We start from the raw sequence: 11507 nt of genomic DNA, 5'->3' as shown, positions 1-11507 counted from the left end.
CCTTGGTTTTTGAAGAGACAGTTTGCTGGCCAGTTTGGGGTGCAGCATGGCCAGGGCCTGCCTGCAGCCACATCTGAGCCCCCAGGCACCGCCTGGGTCAGGCCCAGGTCAGGGATCCTGGCCAAGGAAGTGGGGCCCCAACCAGTCAGCACGTCAGACTCGCTCATGGTGGCATAGGCAGGTTTCCCTCGGGCCACGTGCCCCACCAGTGTCCTGCGGGGCCGGGCTGGGGGGCGGGGGGTGGGGAACTGGTTCCACGGGCTTTGGAGTTACAGCCTGGCCGCCGCTGACCGGGCTCTGCTCTGGGAAGAGAGACCTTTCCTGGGCCACCTCAGGGTCATGGAATTCTCTCTCCTGAATGGCAGGCGTCTCGGCTGATCTAGGACATGGCTTTTGAGTCAGTAGGCACGGGCCGGGAGGATCTGTTTGCAGGAACCACCATGGTGCCAGCACATGAGCCCAGAGGGAGCCCACATGAGTCACTGCTGGCCAGTGTGAGGGGCAGCGGGGGGCTGGATCCTGCACTTGGGTTCATGTGGCCCAGCAGCAGACATGCACCTGGCCTGGCATCTGCACACCAGGAGTCGTGTGTACACATGCCTGTCCACACAGTGTGCAACACACGCTCACACACCCCCGGTGTCTGCCTGCCACACACAATTGTGTGCAGCCACACACAATTGTGCGCACTCACACACGTCCCATTGTTCCCCCCCCCCATATCTTCCCCACCCAGTATCTGCCATAAATCTACCCCTCACCCCAGTCTGACACACATACCTGGTATCTCTCACACACAAACACACAGATGTCCAGTGCCTCTCACACATAACACACACATACACACTTGGTGTCTGCCACACATGCACACCTGCTGTTTGTCACCTGCACACCCAGTGTCTGCCTCCCCCCATGTCACACGTACACACATGCCTGGTGTCTGCTCCCACGCATGCCCGGTATCTGCTATGCCCACACACATCCTCGTGTCGTCTTGTGGACTGAGGTGCTGCTGCCGTGGTGGCTGCCGGGCGTCTCCCTGTGTTGCCGGGAAAGGGCAAAGGGCTGTGGGAGGAAGAGCCAGGGAGCTGCCGTCTTTGCCGTGGGGGTTTCCTGTCCTGGCTGTTCACGGCTGCAGTTAGCCTCCAGGCTTGGGGGAGGCTGCTCGACCCCCTTGGCTCCCTGCTTGAGAGTTCTTTGGTGGCCAGAGTGGTGGGGGTGGAGCCTAGCTTCTTCGCAGCACCTGGACGGCCACTCCAGGGCCCACAGCACGGGTCGGGCTCCCTGGGAGTGAGTCACTGCAAGGTTGTTCTGCACCCCAGCCTTCGCGATCCTTTTGCCCCTGACCTGGGACACTTGCTCACCCTCCTGCTTCCTCCAGGTGAGATAATGAAACTCCTGTGCATGTGTGTGTAGAAGTGTGTGTGCATGTACGTGTATGAGAGTATGAGTGCATGTTTGGTTGAGTGCATCTATTTATGTGTGAGTGTGTGAGTATGCGTGCATGTGTGGATGTATGAGAGCCTATGTGAGTGAATGTGCGAGTGTGTGTGCATGTATGGTGTATAAATATGTGTTTGGTTGTATGAGTGTATGGGGGTATGAAAGTTACGAGTGCGTGTATATATGTGATTGTTAGAGTGGGTGCATGTGTGGGTGTGAGTGTATCCGAGTGCCTGTATGTATGTGCAAGTGTATGAGAATGTATGTGAGTGCACATTTATGAACGTGCATTTTTGTGTATGTGCAAGTGTCTTGACAATGCAAATGTACGTGTGAGCACTGTATGGCTTATGTATATCCATATGCATTTATGCCTGAGTGTATGCGAGCCCGCAAGTATACAAGTGTATGAGTGCATGTTTGTGTGCATAAGTGCACGTGTAAATACGTGCAAGTGTACGAGAGCCTATGCATATATGTGTGAGCATGCATGTATGTGTGAGTGCATGTGCGTGTATGTGCAAGTATGTGAGGGTACTTTGAGTGTAGGTAGGTGTATGTGTGTTTTATGTCAGATGTGTACACATCTATGTGACTATATGTTCAGTATGTATACACGTGTGAGTTGTGTCATATGTACAATGTGTGTGAGAATATATATATGAGTATATACGTGAGCATATGTGTATGTTCACATGTTTATTGTGTATGCACGTGAATATAATGTATGTGTGTGCACGTGTATGTGTGGGGTATGTATTAGTGTAGACGTGTTGAGCGTGTATTTGTGAAGGCATGTACGTGTATTGAGTGCGTATGTATGCACCTGCCTGTTGGGGTATGTGTAGAGTATGTGTGCATGTGTATGGGGTAGTGTGAGTCTGTATGTGGGGGTATTTGAGTGTGTTTATGTGTGTATAGGAATGTATGCACCTGTATATATGTATGGGGGTATGTGTGAGGATATGTGAGGATCTGTATGAGTGTTGGGATATGTGTGAGTGTGTGTGTAGGGGTATGTGTATATGTACAATTGTGGGTGTGTCGTGTATGTGTTTCAAGTGTGTGAGTGTATATGTTGAGTATATGCATGCTAGGTGTGTGTATGGTGTGTATGTGTATGTTGGGGGCATGTGTGCATGTTCGTATATGTGTGCGTATGTTTTGGGGGAATGTGAGCGTGTTGAGTATATGAGGGGGCATGTGTGAGTAGGTATATATGTATGGTTGGGTGTGTGAGTGCATATATGTATGGGGTATCTGTAAGTGTGTGGGGATATGTGTGAGCGCATATGTTTATGGGATATGTGTGAGTGTAGATGTGTATGGGGTATGTGTGGTGTGTGTTTAGTGTGCATGTTTGGGGCATGTGTGCATATGCATGTGTGTATGTGGTACGTGTGTGTATGTTGTGGGGAAATGTGTGTGTTGAGTATGAGGGCACGTGTGAATAGGTATATGTGTATGGTTGTGTGCGAATAGGTATATATGTATATGGGGTATGTGTGAGTGTGTATGGGGGTATGAGTGGTGTGTATGTATGTGTTGAGTGTGTATGTGCAGGGGCATGTGTGCATGTGTACATGTGTATGGGGTATGTGTGAGTGTGTGTGAAGTCTCAGTGCACTCTTGAGTCCTCTGGCCTGGGGTCCCGTCTTTTCTCCAGCTGTGCACAGTGGAGCTGCGCCCTCCCTGCTGTCTCAGGTGTTGCATCATGCAGGCATGGCAGCCCGGGCTTTGGGGCTGGATTCCTCTCTGCCTCTTGGTCTGATCACACCGGTGGTGGTGGGCTATTCCAGCAGGGAATCCTGGGGAAGGGCGTGTGGGGGCTCCCCGATGCTGTCGGTGTTCCTCGCTCCTGCCCCCTGCAGTTCTACACTGCAGGACACTGCCTGGAAACTGCCTCTGTGCCCCCAGCCTCCCCATTCCTCATGCTCCATGTCTGTGCAAGGGTACAAAAACCCCGGACCTCCACTGGGCTTCAGCCTCTAGGGGCTGCAGCTGAACTTGTGAAAGTGGCAAGTTAGGAGGTTGGGGCAATGCCCAGGTGTGTGCAGGGCCAGAGAGATGCACCACCCTGTTTCTGGAGGTGCAGGGGCAGTTGTTGAGGAAACTCTGGATGGGCCCACCCAATGTACCGCCCGCTTGGTGGTCATTTCAGGACCAAGCTTAAAGCCAGGGGTGAAGCCCATTGAGGTTTGCCAAGGGCCATGGCAGTTGTTCCTAGACTAGCCACGGAGAGGCAGTGTGAGACAGCGATTGGTCCCTGGAACCCACAAGTCCCACCCAGGCCCTTCTCCTGTGTCCCGGGGCCCCTGTCGGACCTCAGCCTCACTGTGCCCCAAGATCCCCGTCCAAGGCGGGCAGGGGCAGGCAGTATGGCCTGGGTGGTTTCATCAGCTTTCCAGACTGCAGCTTAGGGTGCCTGGTTACTCCAGCAGAGGGTGCTGAGGAGGTAGATTCCACTGACAACAGCTAGTAAATCACAGCATCCCCGGGAAGCTGATTTCCTCCACACTGTGTTCCATTCCTCGGAACATAGGAAAAAGATCCCTCATCAGGGGCATTTGACCTCCAAGATCTTCAGAATAGAGCACTGTTCATGGCTTTAACCAGCACACGAGCCCTGCAAAACTGTCAGGAACGTGGGCCAGCAGGGATATAAGCCAATTTATTGGTGGGTGATGTGGTGAGTGTCAGTAGAGGGTGATTGTGTGTGATATTAGTGGGTAACAGTAGAGGATGATTGTGTGTGGCATTAGTGGGTGACAGTAGAGGGTGGTTGTGATATTAGTGGGTGACGGTAGAAGGTGATTGTGTGTGATATTAGTGGTGATAGTAGAGGGTGTCTGTGATATTAGTGGGTGGCAGAGGGTGACTGTGATATTAGTGGGTGACAGTAGAGGGTGGTGGTGATGGGGGAAGGAAGTGGGTGCGATAGTGATAACAGTAGGTGATAGTGGGGATTGGTTTTGGGCGATGGTACTTAGTAATGGTTGGGACAGTGATAGTGCTGGTAATGCTGGTGACAGCTTGTTATGCTAGTGAGTCATGACGGTGGGTGACAGTGGGACAGTAGTGAGTCATGACTATGGGTGACAGTATGTGCTGGCATTGAGTCATGATTGTGGGTGGCCCTGGGGCAGTAGTGAGTCATGATTGAGGGTGGCAGTGTATGACGGTATTGAGTCCTGATTTTGGGTGACAGTAGAACGGTAGTGAGTCATGACTGGGTGACAGTGTGTGGTGGTATTGAGTCATAATTGTGGGTGACAGTGGGACACTAAAGAGTCATGATTGTGGGTGACCCTGGGGCAGTAGTGAGTCATGATTGAAAGTGACAGTGTGTGATGGTATTGAGTCATGATTCTGGGTGACGGAACAGTAGTGAGTAATGACTGGGTGACTGTGATGGTGTTGATTGTGGGTGACCGCTGGGGCAGTAGTGAGTCATGATTGTGGGTGACACTGGCGTGGTAGTGTCATAATTGTGGGTGACACTGGGTGGTAGTGAGTCATGTCTGTGGGTGACAGTGTGTGATGGTAGTGAGTCATGACTGTGGGTGACAGTGTGTGATGGTAGTGAGTCATGACTGTGGGTGACAGTGCAGGCCGCCCGGGAGTTTTGATAAGTAGGTGATCTGTAGCATGTAATTCTGATGCAGACTACGACAGCTCTGTTGCTTTTGTTGCTCTTCCTCTCTCCTTAATTGTTTGCCCTGGGAGTGCACACTTCTGTGGGTGCCAGAGGTCACATAGTGGCAGTGGGGATTCTGCACGTGGCATGTGGGCGCCACTGGGGCTCCATCTTGCAGCCCACACAGTCGCAATCCGCCAGTCAGCTCTCCAGCTCCGACTTTGTTCGCCCTTGTTTGGTTTCTGTTTTAATCACAGCCTGCCAAGGACTGGGTACCTCTCCTGCCCGGGGCGGAGCCCTCTCCCGCTGCCTGGCACCCGGTGGGGGCTGCTGGCTGGCACAGTCAGCATGCCTGCTGTGAGGGCGGTGCCGCTAACTTCCAGAACTCTCTCAGGGACTCTGAGAGCTGTGGAAGGGCACTGGCTCTAAATCATTATGTGTCATCAGCGGAAAGACGTTTTCTTGCGAGTATTTTTAGTCTATTTGGACACTGGGAAGGCAGCGTCTCTGAAGAAGAGTCTTCGGGCCAGCCGCCACCAGCCTCGTAAGAGCAGAAGTGAATTTGTTCTCAGCCCAACCCTACAGTGAGAGGGTGTCCCAGGGCCAGCCTCTTGGGCTAGGGGACACAAGCATGGGGGGCCACAGGCCTGGGGCCTGCCAGGCTGGGCAGTCATCTGACGCTACCATCTCAGAGAACTGTAACCTGTTCAGTCAGCAGCACAGCCTTTCAGTGGCACTGCCTGGGGTGGAGCCAGTCCGTGCCCGGCATCCCACCCTGCTCTGGGGAGCTGGCCCTCTCAGAGGACACTGCAGGCTGCCACTCAGGTTGCACAGCGGGAGACAGGCCTGCTGGCATAGGTGGCCCCAGCAGACACAGCAGGGCCCGAGATGCTGACCTGAGGAAGGCCACAAGCAGGGCCACCAGAACCAGTTCCAGTGGGGGCTGCCCACTGGCCTCCTCCTGGCTTTGGGGCCCCAAGCAGAACCGCACAGGACAGGCCAAGTGCAGGGGGCCCGGCTGGGCTGGTTCTAAGGGGTCTTGGGGTTGGTGTGAGACCCACAGTCTGAGTGACAGAGCCGAGGGCAGGCGCCGCAGAAGAGGGATTGGGGCACTCAAGGCCAGTCTCCGCAGGGCCCAATCCGGCAGCAGCGCCGGGTCCCAGGGGCACTGGGTGTGTCCCCGGACAACTTGCAGGGGTGGGTTACGGTGGGTTACGGAGGAAACAGGAAACAGGCCACGGCACCACGGGGGTGGGGCTAGGCAGCCGAGGGAGTGTCTTAGGCCCCTAATTTGAATCTGCAATCCGATTGGCCACTCTACAGACCATATTTGCATAACGCAGAGGCGAGCCTATTAAAATCCTTATAAGGGCATGTGCAGTCTGATTGGTCACTCCATAATCAGCCCACACCGTCATTTGCATAGATTATTTGATTGGTTGGTCCCATCAGATCACCTCATAGGGCATAACCAATCACATAGAGGAAACAACGAAAGGGCGGGAACTACCTAACGTATATAAGCCCTGGCACCAGTTAGTGTGCGGGCGCTGGGAGCAGCATTGCCAAGTGTGAAGGAGAGAAGCCAGCAGCGGTGTGTGGGGACGAAGAGGGCCTGCGGCCTGCACTGCAGAGACACGCCTACAGAGCTGTTAACGAGTGAGCTCTCCCACCAGAGCTCCCTTGAAGACTGCCGTGTCCGCGTCTTCATCGGACTCGCTGCTCACGACAACCGGGGAATCTCAGACTTCTTCAGCCACAGGCATCTGGGGACACCAACCAAGGTCTCCAGCAACAAGCTCTGCGGCCGGCTGTTCCTAGGACCGCGGGGCCTCCAGGATTAGGCCTCTAATGACACACTGGCACTGGTATGGGACAGTGGCAGGGGCACATTGCCAGGGCTAGTGACAGCCACGGATGGAAGAAGTGCGGCGCGTGGATGTCGTGCAGAAGGAAGGATGGAAAAGGGACGGCTCGTGGCCAGACCAAGTTCAAGGTACAAGATCCTGTGTGTGGAAACCCCGCCTCCGGGGAGGAGGACACCAAATGCACTAGATGACACAGTCCTCGAGCCTCAGCTCTGCTTCCCAGCAGGAGAACCCACAGAGTTTATCCTGTGCTGGGGTTTCTTGAAGGTTCCGTGGACCTCCTAGAGGGCTTATGTGAACCCAACTCTCCTGCTCAGAGGCCCCATAGGCCCCCCCTCGTGGCAGTCCTCACTGTCCTCACATTCCTCCTGGAGTACTTTGTACGGGGTTAGGGGCGTTTCGAGGACGACAGGTTCCCGCAGGTCAGAAGAAAGTTGCTCAGTCCTCTCTGGCAGTCGCAGATCCTCTCCTTTCTGTGGCTGGAGGGTCTTGGGGAGATGGGCTCTGTGGACCTATGCGTCTGTGAAGGGAGACCATGGGCCCCGGAAACCTCTGCCTGCACTGGGCACCTCAGCCCCTCGGTGAGAGCCGGTGACAGCTTTGAGTTGCTGACAGGAGAAAACGGGCGCGTTTGGTGGGCCCTTCCCACACAGGTTCCCTTTGCTGCTGCCCGCACTGCCCAGGAGTTTGTGCTGCACCCCTGCATCATGGGCCAGTTTGTTGGAGGCCCAAAAGCAGCCAGAAGTAGGAAGCTACGAAGGACTTGAAGTTGGATTCCAGGGAGAAGGGAGCGTCTGGAGTGGGCCGCCGTCCCCAGGGGAGTGCTGTGCCCACTCAGCACATGCAGCTGGGCCAGGTGGGAGCCAAGTGTGGGTCCTCGATCCTCGGCCTCCAAAAGAGGGGGACGAGAGGGGCCAGAAGGGCGTTTGGATGGACAGGGGCTCCAGGTGAAACCACGCAAAGCCCCCAACCCAGTATGTCGTGGATGTGAAATATGCGGAGGAGGGTGACACTCGTGAAGACAGTGCAAAGGATAGTTAGTAAATGCTTTAAGTTCACTGTCCTGACATTTCCAGAAAGTAGCAAAAGTACTAATTGATTTTTGATTATGAAAGTCTAAGATGCATGTTGTAATCTCTGACTTAACCATTAGAATATTAAGAGAACGTATAACAGTGTAATCGAGGGGAAAAATGGATTGGAGAAATACTCGATTAATCCAAATAAGGCGATAAAGGAGAACATTTTAGGCATGTGAGGCAGTAAGAGGCAGCTCCCAACCTGGCGATGTCACTAATTTAATGTGCAGGGATTAAATATTCTAATTAAGAGAAGAAAGTGGACTGAATTAAAAAAAATCTCTCTCCGTATCCTGCCCAAAAACATATCTGCTGGCTGTATGATCGCAAAGAAGCTGAGACTCAGAGTGGAGAAGGCTTTAACTGCCACGCAGAGCTGAGTGAGAAACTGGAGGAGGACCAGGCGGTTCCCAGGAAGCACAGCACAGCATCCGCGCGCATGACATCATAGCCTCTGCTGGCACCCGGGCCCACATGTCCTCCACCCGAGGGTAGTGTGAATCACAGCCTGGTCTGGGACACCGCCCCTGAATGCAGAGCCCCATTGTCCCCCACTTCCAACTCTCTAGAGTCTGCTCCAGACGGTGTCAGCTTCCGGGGAGCCTGGCTGTGTTAGTGTCACCCATTGGGGTCAGGAGCACTGCTGACATCTAGCCACAGCACAGAGAGGGCTGGCTCTGCGCCTGGCGTGCTGCCTGGGGCCCCGCCCTCTGCACCCTGGCTGGCGAAGGCTGCTTCTGAGGCGAGCGTCTATTCCAGTCTGCGTCTCCTGCCCCACTCCCAGAGATGTGGAACAGCGATGGATGAGGCTGCTTCGTGCTTTTCCATGTGGGGGCAGCTGTGCAGAGCCCACAGGGCAGAGTTGAGGCTTTTGTCTCTTCCCGAGTCTGTCCTGCCTTGTCTAGCTCTGTTAGTACCTGGACCGTGAGGAGCGCTACCAGCAGCTGTCTCGGTGGTGAGGGTTCATTTTTTTCTGGACAGGGCTGTGGGTTCAGAGGTTCTTTATCCTCGGGACAGGTGGGCTGGGGGCATGGAGAGCCAGGTGTGACATGAAAAGGTATGCACAGGCAGCCGTGCCCGCTGGGGCTGCAGACAGGTGGAGGCGAAGGTGGGCTGCATCTAGTGCTGATCTCGGCAAGCCCTGTGGCCTGTTCACTGTGACTGGCTCCCTGGTGAATTCATGGGGACAATGGACTAGACATCGGAGAAAGATAACAGGACTATGATCACTTATGAGCATCGAGGCCCAGTGTGGTGGTACCCTCTCTTGCTGCGTTAAACCCGTTCAGCTCCCCAGTGTTCTTGGGGCCATGCCCTGAACTGCTGGTTCAGGTTGATTGATACTTAGCTTTGGCTCATGGACCCCTAAGTTTGGGAAGCCACCCCCAAGAAAGGCAGAGACTGTGAGGGCCCAGAGGATCATGGTGCTGGCCATCAGGGGCTAAGTTAGCACCTGGGATCTGAGAACCAGTGTCATCTAGACGGATCTAAGATATGGCTCTGCAGCTTGGCAGGTCTTGCAGAAGATTTCCTGATGGCACCCTGCTGCCCATGTGGGTCGAGCCATGATTCCAGAGACCGGAACCTGATGCACTCTTGCCCCTCTCGGATTGGGTTGTGGCTCCAGGACCGGAACCTGATGGCATCCTTGTTCCTGACTGGGTTGGGATGGAGCACATGCTAAGAGAGGTGCTCACTTGGCTCCTAGAACTTTGACCCCAACACTACAGGGATTCTGTCACCAGCCTGGATGCTTCCTGCACCCTAACTGGGGGCCTGCGTCTGGCCATGTGTGCCCGGGGGCCTGCACTGAGCTACTTTTTTCCCTCCTGGGAGAAGATCTGACAGGAAGGATGGCTCCCCACTGCCTTTCTTCCAGGCTAGGGGTGTTTCACCTTATAGGAATGGATGCCCGGGCCCTCGGCACACTCTGCTGGCTTGTAGGGAGCACAGAGTCTGGGACTGTGGGTTCAGAGGTTCTTTATTTTCTGGACGGGGCTGTGGGTTCAGAGGTTCATTTTTTTCTGGACAGGGCTGTGGGTTCAGAGGTTCTTTATCCTCAGGACAGGTGGGCTGGGGGCAGGTGGCTTCCTGTCGGGGCCCTGCTCTGAGGGACTCCTTCTGGCTGCTCCACTTACTGCAAAGCACTTCCTGTGTGGGACAAGAGGGTCTGTTGAGACACTGAAGCTGCTCCCCCCTCCCCTCCCTGTACATGCCCGAGGAGAGCACTGACCCCACTGCGTGTGGGTGGCTGTGGGGACCTGGGCTATGCTCAGGGATGGTCTCTGGGCTCCTTGGCTGTAGTCTGTCCCAGATTGGGATGCAGGTGCAGAACCAGGCTGAAAGCCCCTCCACCCTCACTCCATAGTTCCCTGGCCTGGGACCCTATGCCCTGATCCCCGATTCACTGGGGTTCCAAGCTCCCCATCGTGGTACCGTGCAGCGGGCACTGAGGGGTCCTGGCCCTGCCTCCCACAGATGTGTGCAAGTGTCCTCTGTGGCCATGGGCTGCCTTACCTGCCTGCCTACTCCGGAGTCTGATCTCCGCCATCTCCCGCGGCCAGTGCGGACTTGTGCCCCGTGTCCTGTCAGGACTGACGGCCTCTGGGGTACAGAATCAGGGTTTCCAGTAAGATGGTGATGCAAGTGTGCCCATCAGGAGGACAGGGAGACTGAGCCCCCCTCCCCCCCAAATGCCATCAGGGTGACCCAAGGCACCATGGTCTGGGGAGCCAGGGGTGATGTGGCCCTCAAGTCAGACACGTGGGTTCCACGTGGCCATGGGGAGGTCCTCCTGAGTGGCCTATGGGTACACTTGGCATCTCAGGGACCTTGAGTCACCTTTGACCTTTGCCCCCTAGGGAGACCCACGAGGAGCTGCTGGTTTGCTCTTGTTCTGGTTTACCTGTAGATTTTGCAAAATTCTGAAGGATTTTGTCCAACACTGATAGCTTATACTGATCAGTTTTAAAATTCTTCTGTCCTGTGAGAGAAGAGAAATGAGTGATCAAATTATGATACATAATGCGGGATAAGAGCCACACTTCAATCAGCAGTGCTCAGACACGTTCAGTGGGCATTGTGGGCCTCTGCAACTCAGGCTGGACACACCAGGATGGATAACCGTTCCCAGCACATGACATCAGGCACTTCCTGTGCAGAGTCAGGGATGCAGCCAGGCTGACTGGCCTCAGCACGGGCACTAGGGATCCGTGTCGGGGGGACAGGAAGGCTCAGAGCCACTGCAGAGATACAGTTCAGTTTGTGAGCACCCGAGACCCAGTGGGACTCCATAAAGCTTGAGAAAACCTTTGATAATCAGAGGCAGCCAAATGACCGGGAAAGTGGAAGCAGCTGTCACAGCACATTCTGGGGCAATATCCTGGGCCTACCCAGGGCTCTGAGACCGAGGAAGAACCCTGTAGGGGACACAGCCCTGGGGAGACATCACCACGTTCACATTCACTCTCAGACCCTCAC

The sequence above is a fragment of the Sorex fumeus genome, unplaced genomic scaffold (genome assembly GCF_029834395.1).
Source record: "Sorex fumeus unplaced genomic scaffold, SorFum_2.1 ptg000072l, whole genome shotgun sequence".
NCBI lineage: Eukaryota > Metazoa > Chordata > Mammalia > Eulipotyphla > Soricidae > Sorex > Sorex fumeus.
Note: the sequence above shows the minus strand (reverse complement) of the source record.